At 41.5% G+C, this 12,998-nt stretch overlaps 2 long non-coding RNA genes across 3 annotated transcripts in view; one reads left to right on the forward strand and one right to left on the reverse strand.

The window, feature by feature from the left end:
* The window catches only part of LOC106723129, a 181,428-nt gene that overhangs the window by 103,211 nt on the left and 65,219 nt on the right, over nt 1–12,998 (forward strand). The gene's annotated exons all lie outside the window — the stretch shown is intronic.
* Nucleotides 10,084–12,998, reverse strand: part of LOC102383843 — an 8,391-nt gene continuing 5,476 nt past the window's right edge. The window contains exons 2-3 of the long non-coding RNA XR_325383.1: nt 12,277–12,359; nt 10,084–10,421 (exon numbers count right to left, since the gene is read on the reverse strand). This is a non-coding gene — a long non-coding RNA (uncharacterized LOC102383843). The remainder of the gene's footprint in view (nt 10,422–12,276; nt 12,360–12,998) is intronic.

Here is a 12,998-nt window from a genome sequence, read left to right on the forward strand (position 1 = left end):
GCTACACCCCCGCCCCTTTTCTCTACACGATCCCTCCTGTACAGGGTATAGCCATCTATACCCGTGGTCCAATCATGGATGGAGTCCCACCAGGTCTCCTTTATCCCTATGACATCATCATTATTTGCATTGAGCAGGAGGATGAGCTCCTCCTGCTTATTCCCCAAGCTCCTGGCATTAGTGTACAGGCAGGCAAGTGCCCCCTGGGGGGCTCCTTCCTTGCCCACAGATTTTACTAGCGCTGGGGCAGGGGTGGGCTCCCTTAAGTGCCTTGAACTGCTGACTTTGCAAGGATTGCTCAGCGGGCCAGCAGTGACAGTAGGGCCCCCGTCCCCCAGCGGGCTTAGTTTAAAGCCCGGTGGAGCAGGTCAGCCAGTCTGGCTGAGAAGAGCCTCCTCCCTAGGGGAGAGAGGTGTAGGCCATCTCTTCCCAGCAGCTCGCTGCCTCTCTCACCAAAGAGCGGACTGTGGTCATGGAAGCCAAAGCCTTCCCGATGACACCAGCGCTGCAGTCTTTGGTTGACCATGTGGATCCTCCTCTCCCTCCTCAGCCCATAGCCTGAGACGGGGAGGATCGACGAGAACACCACCTGTGCCCCCAGACCCTTTAGCCTCGCTCCCAAATCCCTGTAGCGCCTCATGACCATTTGTGGTTCCAGTCCTGATTTATTTAAAGTCCTAAATGCACTAGGACAAAGCTAATTTAGAAAGAATAGTATCTCTTCTCCCCCTCCCTCCCCCTGCTTCTCTTTTTAACTCAGAAATGATTATTGACTGTACAGCTGTGGTAGTCTTCAGGAATGAAACTGAGGCACATTGTTAAAAAAAATGTAGGCTGTGAAGCACCACATTACCAGGGATCAGTGATTCCAGGTCTTGCTCATCTTTGTCCAGGTTTTCCATACTAGAATAACAGAATGACCCAGTGGTTTCTATCTGGAAGACAACTGAAGTGAACCTAATTACAAGAGTGGCTTCAATAGAGAATGAACAGAATGTCTAGGTAACTTGTATTGTGGAAATAATTAGATATGATTCTTGCATGGAGGCACTGAAAGCAGGTGCATTAGGAATACAGAATTAAGTCCAAGCCTCACACATGTGGCAGCTTAGAGTTAGCCTTGATCTAATTACAGAATTTCGCTTAGCAAGGAGAGATAAGAGAAGGAATGGAGCTTGATTGACAGCTCTTAACATGAAATTTGTGAAAATGGTATGTAGTTTTGCAATAAAGGAAACTAGGAAGAAACCTTTGCTATTTCTGTTGGATCAGAATCAGAGAAGGCATATTAATGCAATCTCTCCTAAAGCCATCTTTTCATTTGCTGATGGATATGATGCCATGAATTCAACAAAGTTTTGGGCAGACAGTGTTAGGAGTAAGCTCAGTCTTGTTCATTCAAAGTGTTCAGTGCTTAAGGCAGATGATAGTGTTCTGAATGAGAAGGAAGATTTTTTTTCTCTGTAAAAACCTTGTAAAGAATGATTGCCCAGGAGGCCTGATAAAACCAGTCAGGAAATGACATTTGTTAAGGAAATCAGAAAGCTCTTAGTAAGAAGAAAGCAGGAAGCTTCATGTAGTATCTAAGTTAAATATTTGCCAGCATGAAAACTGAAGGGTAGTCATGGAAATTACTCATATTTAAGTTACAGGTGTTAGAAAACAGGCATCTCCACAAGTTTACTATGATTTTTAGGGACTGGATACACTGATTCCTCCACAGGAAGAAAAAAACATGTAGTCTTAGTTTGCAGTAAAAAAACCCAGTACCATATTGCCTGGTCAGAAGTTTGGCTGTGTTGCCATGGCAGTAAGCCAGTCTGCAGAATTCATTATATTATTATTAATTTTAAACATTATTGTTGCATTTCAAAGGCAGTTCCCTGGAAGACTCTTCATTATCATTGTATTGCTGCTGTTCCTTACTCTCTTTGTGGACTAATAATAAAGTCTGATTTAGCTTGGGAATCCTGTGGGATTCACTCTCATCTCAAAATGGATTGGTGTAACAAACTCCCTGTGCACTAGAATACGTGTTCTCCTACCTCTCTTCCCCACATCATTTTTAGATCATACTCAAGAAGTTAGCTGTGCAGCTGCCTCTGCCTGATGAAGTAATACACCTAAATCCCACAGGGTGATTTGGGAAATAAAGGACTATATTCAGATTCTTAATACCTTTCCCCCCCATGAACTAGCTGAGTGGACCTGTAACTTAGTTCCAGGGTAGAAGTTTTCAAGAAGAGAAGAGACAGGAAACGTATACAGTGTAACAGTAAAATTAGCCCTTTAAAATCAATGGGAGTTACACGTACACTTGATGAATCCCACTATCTTCATCTTTATGGTCCTCAGTACTTTTTAGAATTGTCCCTGTGTCGACTGTTCAGCCTTATTTAATGTAGTTTCCTGTATAGGGTAATGTATTTAGTCTCTTGGTGATTAAACTTTTGCACATTGCTGATCCGTGTCCTTTTGACGCAAACTTTGCAAACCCAGAAAGTAAAGAAATAGTAATGCCACAGATAAGAGCATCAGTTAGTGACAAATTGCCATCCTGATTTCTCTTCTGAAAAGGTTTTGATATAGTGCAGGGGCACACGGATGTTTTAATCAGTCCAAAACAATATCCTTATGTGACTGAAAATTAGTTTGTAGCAGTGACTTTTTTTTTTCATTAATAAAATAGAAGCCAAGAGATATACCTCATTGTGGCGTTGACTGAAAATGTTAGCATCATTAATCTGTGAGCAACAATGTGTATCCAAAGATCTGTGGATCGTTGGATCTGTGTATCTAAAGTCAAAGGATTTGAACTGGGTACCGTGTAGTGCATATATTGGGAGTATGAATTAAATTAAGCCAACAGCTTGTTAGATTGTAAGAGAGGGTAGGGAGTTTTAATGAGATACAAAGAAGCCAGCAGCTTAATTTTAAATCTTGATGGTTTATGTATCTGTTCATTCCAAATGTTCATGAGATTGTTCTTATCTTTCATTCTGAGGTACAGTAGATACTGTTTATACAGTGGGATCTACTGAATTCACAGCAGAAGTGGGCTGTGCAGCAGCTCCTTTAATCTTGCAGGTTCCCCCTTGCACTCCCTTGTTGCTGATTGGCTGAGGGGACCCAGTGGCCCTGCTGCTTACTACTGACTTTCCAGATTTAAAACCACAGTTTTCACCACCCTGCCAATTGGAAGTAAGTGGTGGGGCCCCTCCACCGATCAGTGGGGGGAGGGGTCCGTGATGCATGGGGGCACCTGCAAGATTAAAGAAGCAGCCGCACAGCTCACTTCCACTTTGAATTCAGGAGATCCCTACTTATAGACAAAGCCTGTAGAATGAAAGCCCTGGTCTACTTCAATGGATTGCATGAATGATCTAGCTATAGTAAACCATGTGTTAAGTGGCACATGCATTTCAAATGATCAGGTGATGGGGTTGGCTCATCTGTACCTAGCATATCAGTTTTGGGACTGTGGGGCTCCTATGCCCCTGCTAAAGCCTAAATTCAGTCTGATGGAACTGCATTGTAGTGGATCTTTCATTTGTGTCCTTACTACTTCCTTGACTCACCCTTACCTGCATCCACTAGCTTAGTAGGAGCCACTAGGGAGAAGTTAAATTTTGAACAGAGACTGTTTTACCACCTGTTTTGTGCCTCTAACTTCCACTTCTGTGTGATGAAAGCAGTTTTTTGGAAGAGAGAGAATGCTTGCCATATGACTGAAGTTGTATGAAAAAGGGGGCTTTGTTGTGTTGTAGTGGTATTCCTTGAGAAATCTTCTGAAACTTATGCTGTGTGGTTGTTACTGGGTGCTACACAAGATGCTAACTACTCAGTAGCCTAATTCTCTGCATTAGTGTGCAGGGCAAAAACCATGGTAATACAGTAATGTGCAGTAGTAGTATTAAACTATTGCAGAGTTAGCATCACTAAAAAGCTGTGCGCTGGTACTATTGTGTAGTAGCACCAGTTACTGCACATTGATTTAGTACCTAGTTATACAAGTACTAAACTTAATGTGCAGTAACTACGGTGCATCAATGAATGTGTAGACGTGCCCACTGACTACAAATTACAGCTTTAATACTGAACAACTGCCTATCTACATTTCTAGTTGATATAAAGCTTTGTATTATTAATTCCTACTCAGTTTGAATCAACATCATAAAAGATGTGTCCTACAGACAATACTGCCCTGCCTACTTCAGGTTTACTATCCCAACCTCTTTCTCCTGGTTGTGGAACAATGCAACCAATTGAATTTTGTCACACTACGCAGAATACTTCAGGGTATAAAGTGAAATTCTCTGAAAACCAATGTCTAAATTGATCTTTAGGCAAACTTTGTTTTTCTCTTTCAGGAATGCCTGAAGCCTAAACCATTACAAAATTAATTTTCTTGCTTACACTTCATTAATTTGGGCAAGAGAGAAGTTTGTCTTCAATAAAGGCTGGCAGTTGAGGTGCTGAATAATTAACAAAGTCTGTATTGGAAACAATTCCATCTGACTGATACATTTCTGTGATGTTTGATCAATTTATAAATTGCATTTGCTGCAGTGAGCTTTCTGCTTAGCGCCTGTAGTTAAAAGAACATTCACAAATTGGAGAAGTTGAACTCTTGCTGTGTTACCTTTATATAACAGTTAGCTCTCCTGTTTGAATGAACACCTGCTCAGTTTCTTATACTGTTAAATCTCCTAGTAATAATTTTCTGTGTTGTGGCTGGAGAAGTTAGCAGACTGTAAATGGAAAACAGGAGGTTCTTATACTTTCATATAGGAATGCAGTTCCATTGCCTGCCTTTGCATCCTGCCTGCAATGGGAGATTTGATGCAATTATTTATATGCAAACCACAAAATGGCAGGATGTCACAGCTGTCTGGAGATTTGTTTTTGTAAGTGCCCTTATTCCTTTGTGGCTTAAAAGGAAAAACAAGAGAAATTTAGAGGGACAGAGTTTATGTTGAAGAATGTGTGTACACATCCCAGTTTCAAGCACTATGGAATATGACAATGTTCAGATCTAATGTATTAGTTCAAGTCAAGTGCTAGTAAAATTTCAGTGATGTTTGTACATGGGACAGAAAAATAATAGCAAGGGGGCTATTTCCCTGTTTACGATAATGGTACATACACATGGGCAACATAGGAAGGTTAATTTTCTAAACCTGATTATGAAAGGAATTTCTAGAAGAACTACAGCATATTCTCTCTTGTTTAGTATATCCTTTTAAAGATGGGCAAAAAACTAGCAAAATATAGCAGAGTTGGTGTCCATGAACATGCATAACAGGCAAAGGTTCTGCCACTCCAAAAGCTTAGTATTAGAAAACTTTCTAATATAAGAGCGCGTTACTATACCAAGATATCTATTTTTGGGGGGCCTCTTTTCTTAAAAAGAGCTTATGCCATTACTAAGTTAAGTTAGTAATACTAAAACAGTCCCATTGACTTTAAACTTATACTAACTTCACTAAGCGTCAAGTTTTATGTGAATACTATCCTGTGTGTGTTAGGGTTGCAGAACTGAATGGGATAGTAGCAGCAGAGGGACTTAAATAATTTTAAGTAAGTCCAAGAACAGTTTTCATTGATAGAGATATAGGAATGAGATGCAGACTTACTTGACCTATATTCAAATGACTGTCCAAAAAAAAACCTGCCTATGAGTGACAGAGAGTGGCTTTTTATGAAAAGAGCTAGGCACTTCAGTCCACTTCCTAGTAGGTAAGATTATAAATTCCATCCAGGAAGAGCACACGCCAACTGCAGAGGCTTCCTCAACCTGATGAAGGGTTTTTAAACCCTAAAGCTTGCTAACTTTTCTTTCCAACTATTTAAGTTGGTCTAATAAAAGATATCAGAGTCACCCAAAGAACCTTGTCTGCCATTGCATTTGGCACTCTTGCTAGCAGCCTTGCAATAGAGGCTAAGGACTGAATTGAAATGGCAATTGAGTTACTGCTTACTCTTTAAAGGAATTCCCTTCTCAAAACAGTTGAGGCATGCAGTGTACAGGGACAGATCTAGAGAGGATGCAGTGATGTGGCTGTACCCCCCATTTGGACTGGACCATGCCAGGGGAGCCTTTTTAAAGTCTCAAAAGCAGGTAAGAATCTCCATTTCCACCCCCCCCCACCCCTTTCACCTCTATGATTAAAGGCACATCTCCTCCCCTCCCCTTCCCTACCCTGGTGTCTATAGCTGTTGCATTCCCCATTGCCCTGTAGCCAGAGAAGCTTCAAAGCCACTCCTACCTGCTCCAGCCTGGCTGTGTGGGATCTGGGCTCAACTGCAGGGACTAGTGATGGACTGGGGGATGACTACTAAAGCCCCACATCTGCTTTAAGGGGACTGGGTAGGGTGGGGGAACCACCTTCACCGTCGTACTGCCCCTGTCACTAAGCCTATCACCTGGAGCAGGCAGGAGTGGCTTTGGAGCTTGCCCTATCTCCCAAGACAGCAGGGAAAGTAGGAGGAACAGGCAGGGAGTGGGAGAAGGGGAGGGGAAGAGACATGCGTTTGAGCATGGAGGAGAAGCAGGGGATTTTTATTTGTTGTGGCGGTGTTAGAAAAGTCCCCAGAAGCTTCTATGGCTTGGTCCAAATTGATATGTTGTGGGAGAAGAGGATGGGAGCAGGGGTGCATCCACCCCTGAAGTCCAGGTGGCTGTTCCCACTCCCCATTTTGCCAAATTCTGAATCTGCCCCTGGTGGTGTATATCGCTGCTCCTACTTGTAGTGTAAAAACTGTTAAATCTCCAATAGCACACAGTTAGCACCGGGATTTCCTGTAGTTATGGTAAGTAGAAATTCTGGTCTCAGAACTATAGGAGGAAATTTTGGCAGATGTTTCTTCTCTTTGACCACTTTATATTTTATGTGCATAAAAAGAGAACTTCCTCCTTCCAAGATGCCAAGACAACATCTTTCAAGAGCATAAAATACATTTCAATGCATGGGGCCCTATTTTTTTTTTTCCTGGGGGCTGACAAGAAGTGGCTTGATTGATCTGGATGTGCAGGTGACTGAAAAGAGACATAGGATTGGGTTTTAAGTTTATAATGTTAATGTACCAGACACTTTTTAAGTCTGTCCATTGCAGAGGTTTTATAGAGCTCTGACTGCACAACACCTAACTAGGGATAGACTTTCCTCCACCTATGTTGTAGGATTCTACGCAAGTCTTTGAACTGCCCCCTCTCTCGTGAGGGTGCGGAAGGTACCAAAAGAATGACTTGACTCAGCATGAAATGCTTGAGTTTTCCCCTTTCTCATAGGCACAAACTCCACAGGGAAATCCCAGGTCTCTCTTACTTCTGGGAGCTTGTCCCTTGGTCTCTTATCCATGCTGGAAACTTCCTGCAAGTTGTCACAAAGTAAAACTTTCTATAAACTACTGAGTCCTGGACATGTCAGATGCTACAAAGAATGAGAAAACATGAATTGGAACCACCAGTCTTCTGGCAGTTTAAGAAAAAGAAAATCTCCAAACCAGACAATTGGTCAGAAACCTTAGTATCCTAAAAATACGTCTCTATTTGTACTACTTCAGGGAGAGGGAGAAGGCAGTGACAAAAACAGTGAGGCTAGAAATAGACATTGCTGAATGAAGCAGATCAGCTATGCTGCAAAGTGGTGTGACACAGTTAATCTTTTTCATTAGATGAAACACATCACCTCTTGTCCTATCCTTGATGACATGAGATAAGTGGTAATGTTATCTCCAGAGGTGGCTTTGGGTGAGCCAGTCTTGCTCCTGCAATCTTGGGGAATGGGTCTGCCTGAGTGGGGAACCTTGACTTCCCTGCTTATTGATAGGTGGCCTGAGATTCTCCTTGAGTGCCTCTTTGTAAGTGGGGAAACCCAGGGAGGTACTCTGGGGGTTCAGGGGCCCTCAAGCCCCAAGAACACCTGCACAGGTTGGATGGAGAGTGCAAGCAGCTCAGGTTGCCCATGTTTTCTCTTTACAGAGTGAATAGATGTCTGCCACAATAAAGCAGCAGTCTATTATCACCTTCTGTTGTGCCACTGATTTTTCCTTTGATGTGGCATGGTGAAGAGTAGTGATGTCCATTTGCTCACAATTTGTGCCACTGTAAAATTTTATGGTGGTATAAGTGAGATGTCAGACATCTGTTTTCACCCTGAAACCTTTGCAATTGTGCCTCCAACTGTTGAAATTATTGAAGGGGCGGAGCACAGAGCCATTCATTTGTCTTCTCACTCCAGCTGGCCAACACATGGGAGAAAATCCTGGCAGGGGAGGGACCTATTCTGTGTTCCCACCTGCTCTGCCCTTCTGACAGTGGCATAATAAGTAAAGTTAGTGCCCAGGGCAAGCTCTGCAGATGGAGAGGCAGGGAGAGTGTGGCACAGGTTCCAAGAGCAGGGAAGGACAGAGCATGTGGTTCCAAGTGTGTGTGGGGGGGAGGGGGGGGGCAGGGAATAGAGTATATGGAGGGGAGAGAGTGCATCGTTTCAAGAGTGAGAAGAGATAAGGGTGCATGGTTTTGAGAGTGGGAGGCAGGGCTGGGCATATGCATTGTGATAGAACTTGTGGTTCAGAGAGTGTGGCAGAGGGCCGTAGTCTTGCCCGTGCCAGGAACTCCTCTGCCTGCCCTGGCTCTTGCTCTTTGAAATTTCCAGCCTGGCAATGCTGCCAGGGTGGTGACTGTAAGGGATAGGAGGGTTGCAGGAATCATCTCCTATCTTGGCACCCTCTCACCCACCCATAATGAAATGCTGATTTCTAACCCACAGGCTGAAAACCTCCCCCACCTGAGATAGGTGATGAAAGATTAAACATTGCTGTTAAAGTAACCACTTACTGTCATTTGCTACCTAGTGTTATCATGATAACTTTCCCAGTACTTGAAACAGATGGTGACTGTATGGGATCTATAGCTTTCTCATTGCAACCTCATTAAGTTAAATTTTTATGAACTAAAAAAAAATATTTGGGAAAATGTTTTTATATGTGATAAGCTTATTGCTCTCTTTAAAAGTTTTATCGTCAAAATTAAGTTGTTGCTTAGCATTTTTATAAAAATCTCATAATTTTCTGAAGAGACCTGAGGGACCTACCTGAAAGCTTTTTTATATTCCTCCCAACTATACAGTTGGCCCAATAAGAGATCCTCCACAATAAGTTTGTGCCTGTAGTTTCCTCCTGTTTTTTGTATGGGAAGAATCTGAAACCAAGTTTCACAGATGACAATTCATGGTATCTTTGTTTAATCCAATATTCTTTCTTCTGCTTGTTCATATTAAATACTGCACAATTAGCTAGTTTCCTGCGGGTGAAACAGCTGTGGTGGTATATAACTAACTGCTGTGTGTTATACAAATCTGTATTACAGCAGAGGAAAATTGTCCTAGAAAAAAATTCATAAGGAAGTATATAATGAAAACTACTATCACAGATGGTACTAATTAGATCCTTTGTTAGCAGTGTCAGTAAAGAATGGAATTGTCAGGGAGACTCATCCACCTTCTCATCCACAGATGCGAAGCTTCCGGAAATGACTGAGAAGTATGGTTATTCCTAAAATATGAACAAAGAACCCTAATCTCCAGAGCAATTTGATACTTTATACAAGAACCAAATTCACTCAACAGTTAACAGAGAGTAAAAACGTGTAGGTGTATTATAGTATTGCATGTAACCCCACTCCAGCAAGGCACATCTGACTATGAATAGAAGGTATGCATTTGTGAAGATTACCAAGATGCTTAGTCTTCCCACTGCCATATCAGCTTTAACAGGTAACACTTCAGAAAGTACACTGTGTACTGAGAGGACTCACAGGCAAGGTGGAGGGGAATTTATTGTCAGCTCAATGCATTGTAAATGCAAAGTGTATACGTTGTATATTAACTGGCTTTCAGATTAGCAGAAGGTTTTTCCTTATGTTTCCTGCATTTGATTGTTTATCCAGGTCTGCTTAATAGTTTCCTTTTGTATTTATGTAATGCAACATTTTTCCTTTCTTTTTTTAAAGGGTAAGGATGATCTGCTAGAAGGATTACAAATCATTGTATAAAAAAAGAGAGCACAGTACCCCACATATTTTTGTGACCCATTAACTATGTTTTTATTTCCCTGTTTAAACACACACTTTGAATATATTAATTATTTTTTGCTGAGAGTTAGGCTGCCTCTAGGCCCGTACTGAATTAATATTTAGTGGGAGGCACACAAGAAAATATGTACAATTAAAATGTTTGCAGTGTAACAGTAAATAGCAGAGTTATAAAGTCAAAATGGGTTTCCTTTATCTGCTGGCTACTCAGGAGTGCAGTAGGGTTAAATCTCTTATGAAGTGGTCAGGCAGCTATCAGCCAATCCTTGTATACAATACTCGTACATCTCCTTTGTGTCCTTTCTCTCTGGACTTTCCAGTTAAACTATTTAAAAGCAAAACCATGTATAAGTATTTCCCCTGCACTACACCGTAACTGCCTACCCCTTAGGATAACAGCAAAGATCACAGTAACTTCATTTAGCTGCAAATCAGGCATTTGGAGAACTTGAAAAAGTGGAGCCCATTCCCATTGGAGTCAATGGCCCATAATATAAACAGATATAAGAGCATAAGTTCCACTGACTTTCACTTAAGCACTTTTGAGAGTTCCAACCTTAACTCAAGTGTGTGTAGACGAAGGGTGAAAGAGGTAGGTAGTCTTTAAAAAAAAAAAAAAAAAAAAAAAAGAGAGAGAGAGAGAGAGAGAGGCAGGGTAGATTTGCACCTTGTAGACTAACTAAATCAGAGATGTATAGCATGAGGTTTTATGAGCCTGAGCTCTACTCAGTAGATAAAATGAGTTTGGACTTACAACAGCTCATGTTGTACATCTCTGATTGTTAGTCTGTAAGGTGCAACTCTACTCTGCCTTCTAAAAGAAGGATGTAAAGGCCTACTGACATGTTTAGGCATGAGAGCACTTCATAATAAACTAACATACTGTGAACATTGTTAACTAATAGTATCACTATACAAGATGTAGTTCTGTTTTCTCTCTTTGGTTCACATTCCAAATACTGCTGTTCTCACTTTCCTGTTACTTAGTTTACCTCATGTAGTATGTTAGTACTTTAATGCATCCAGTCGGGTCCAGTTATTGAGAGTAAACTAAAGTGTATGTGGTGTGAACAAGAATTTGCTGGACCTGGTTCATAAACTAAACTGTGAGTGGTATGGTCGTCCTGGGGTATGGGAGGGGGTAAAACTGGAGAGTGTGCATTGAGGGAGAGGTTGCCCAGTCTTGGGGGGAGGTGTGTGTGTGTGTGTGTGTGTGTGTGTGTGTGTGCGCGCGCGCGCGCGCGCGCGTGCGTGCAGGGGGCAGTAAAAAAACAAAAAAGACAGGGTTGGGTGGTAGGAACAGCACAGCCTGGGCCTGAGGGGCTAGGCTTTCCCAGTCCTGTGCTGTGCTGTGAATGCATGAAAGCATTCACTAAATTGTGTTAATCCTTCATAGATCAGGATAACCCATTATCAATCTACAGTTAGTTCAGCTCCTCAGGAGAACTTATTTTGATTAGGTATGCCATTTTTTTTTAAAGGGAATTTAAGCCTACATGACCAGGCAGTTAGATCGACCTAACGCTGGTCAATCTAAAATGTTATGCTTATATGTATCCTAAGGCTATCAGAAGACTAAGGTATTTAGTGTTAGGATGCTGCCAATAGATCCCAGACCCTCCTGGAAATACCAGACAAGTAGTAGATATTTGGGATCTAGAGTATATGAACAGGACATCTCTGGAGTGCTCCATCTCCTGTCAAACCCTCCCTGACATCCATCAACATTGATTTAGGGATATCAGAGGATGCATCTGACTGTTTTAATAGATATTAATGAACTGAACTTCCATGCATTTTTTTAGTCCTTGTTTGAAACTGGTTACAATATCTACCTCTACAACTTCCTGTGGAAATGAGTTCCACAAATTAACTATGCACTATTTAAAAAAACAGAAGAAAACACTTTGGTTTTTAAACCTGTTTTGTGCTAATTTCAGTGGACGGCCCCTGGTTCTAGTATTCTGAGACTTGGCGAGTAACTGTTCCCTGTTCTCTTTATACACAGCCTTCATGATTTTATAGACCTCTATCATATCTCCCCTTAGCCACCTTTTTTCCAAATTAGAGTCCTAGCCTTTCTAGCTTCTCTTGTTGTGGCCATTTTTATATACTGGCTGTATAACTTTGTGCATTTGTATATTATATTACATGTGCAACGAGTCTGTCCATTTACTTACTTGGGATGTTCCAAGGGATTCCTTCCCCTTAGCATCTGTCTGTGGATTATATATATTTCCTTTCTTAAGGGAATTTCATCTTTCTGGTAAAAAGAAAACAGGTGTTTAACAGCACATAACATCCTTTCCTAACAAGTTTGGACAAGATGTAATAAATAAAACATTCATGTCCTTTCTTCTGAAGTTTCACTCTATTTAAATTTCAATAGTGATCTGTCTTACTTTCAAATAAAAAGGAAGTCTGAACCTGGACCAGGGGAATTATCAACTTGTTCTGCATCACTTTTCTAACTATACTCTGAAATATCACATGAACTTAGTTTACAGAATGCGTTTTGTCGGAGACCTCTCAAACGTTTTGCTCTTCAAAGCAGTCCATGGTAATTTAGCTACAGAAGTCCAATTGACTCTAATAGAAGCCATGTGGCAAAAATCAAAACACAGCGCTTTCAAACTTGACTGCTTTAGCTATTTAGTGTGGCTCTGGTACCCTCAGAAATACTGCTCAGACAAGTGGGTTTCCTGTTCTGTGGAGCTCATAGTGAGGCTTCAGTTCAAATGTGCACTGAACATGTGCTTACCTTTTCTGCTTGCCTTTTAAGCAAGCAAGTTGTCCCTTTTGAGTTTAAAGTTAATCCTGTGCTTTCCTCCAATTCAAACATTGTCTGAGCTGCTAATACCCCAAGCAGAGCCCTGATCTGAAGGTCTGCCTCTATTCCTGC

Source organism: Alligator sinensis, unplaced genomic scaffold (genome assembly GCF_000455745.1).
Source record: "Alligator sinensis unplaced genomic scaffold, ASM45574v1 scaffold1475_1, whole genome shotgun sequence".
Taxonomy (NCBI): domain Eukaryota; kingdom Metazoa; phylum Chordata; order Crocodylia; family Alligatoridae; genus Alligator; species Alligator sinensis.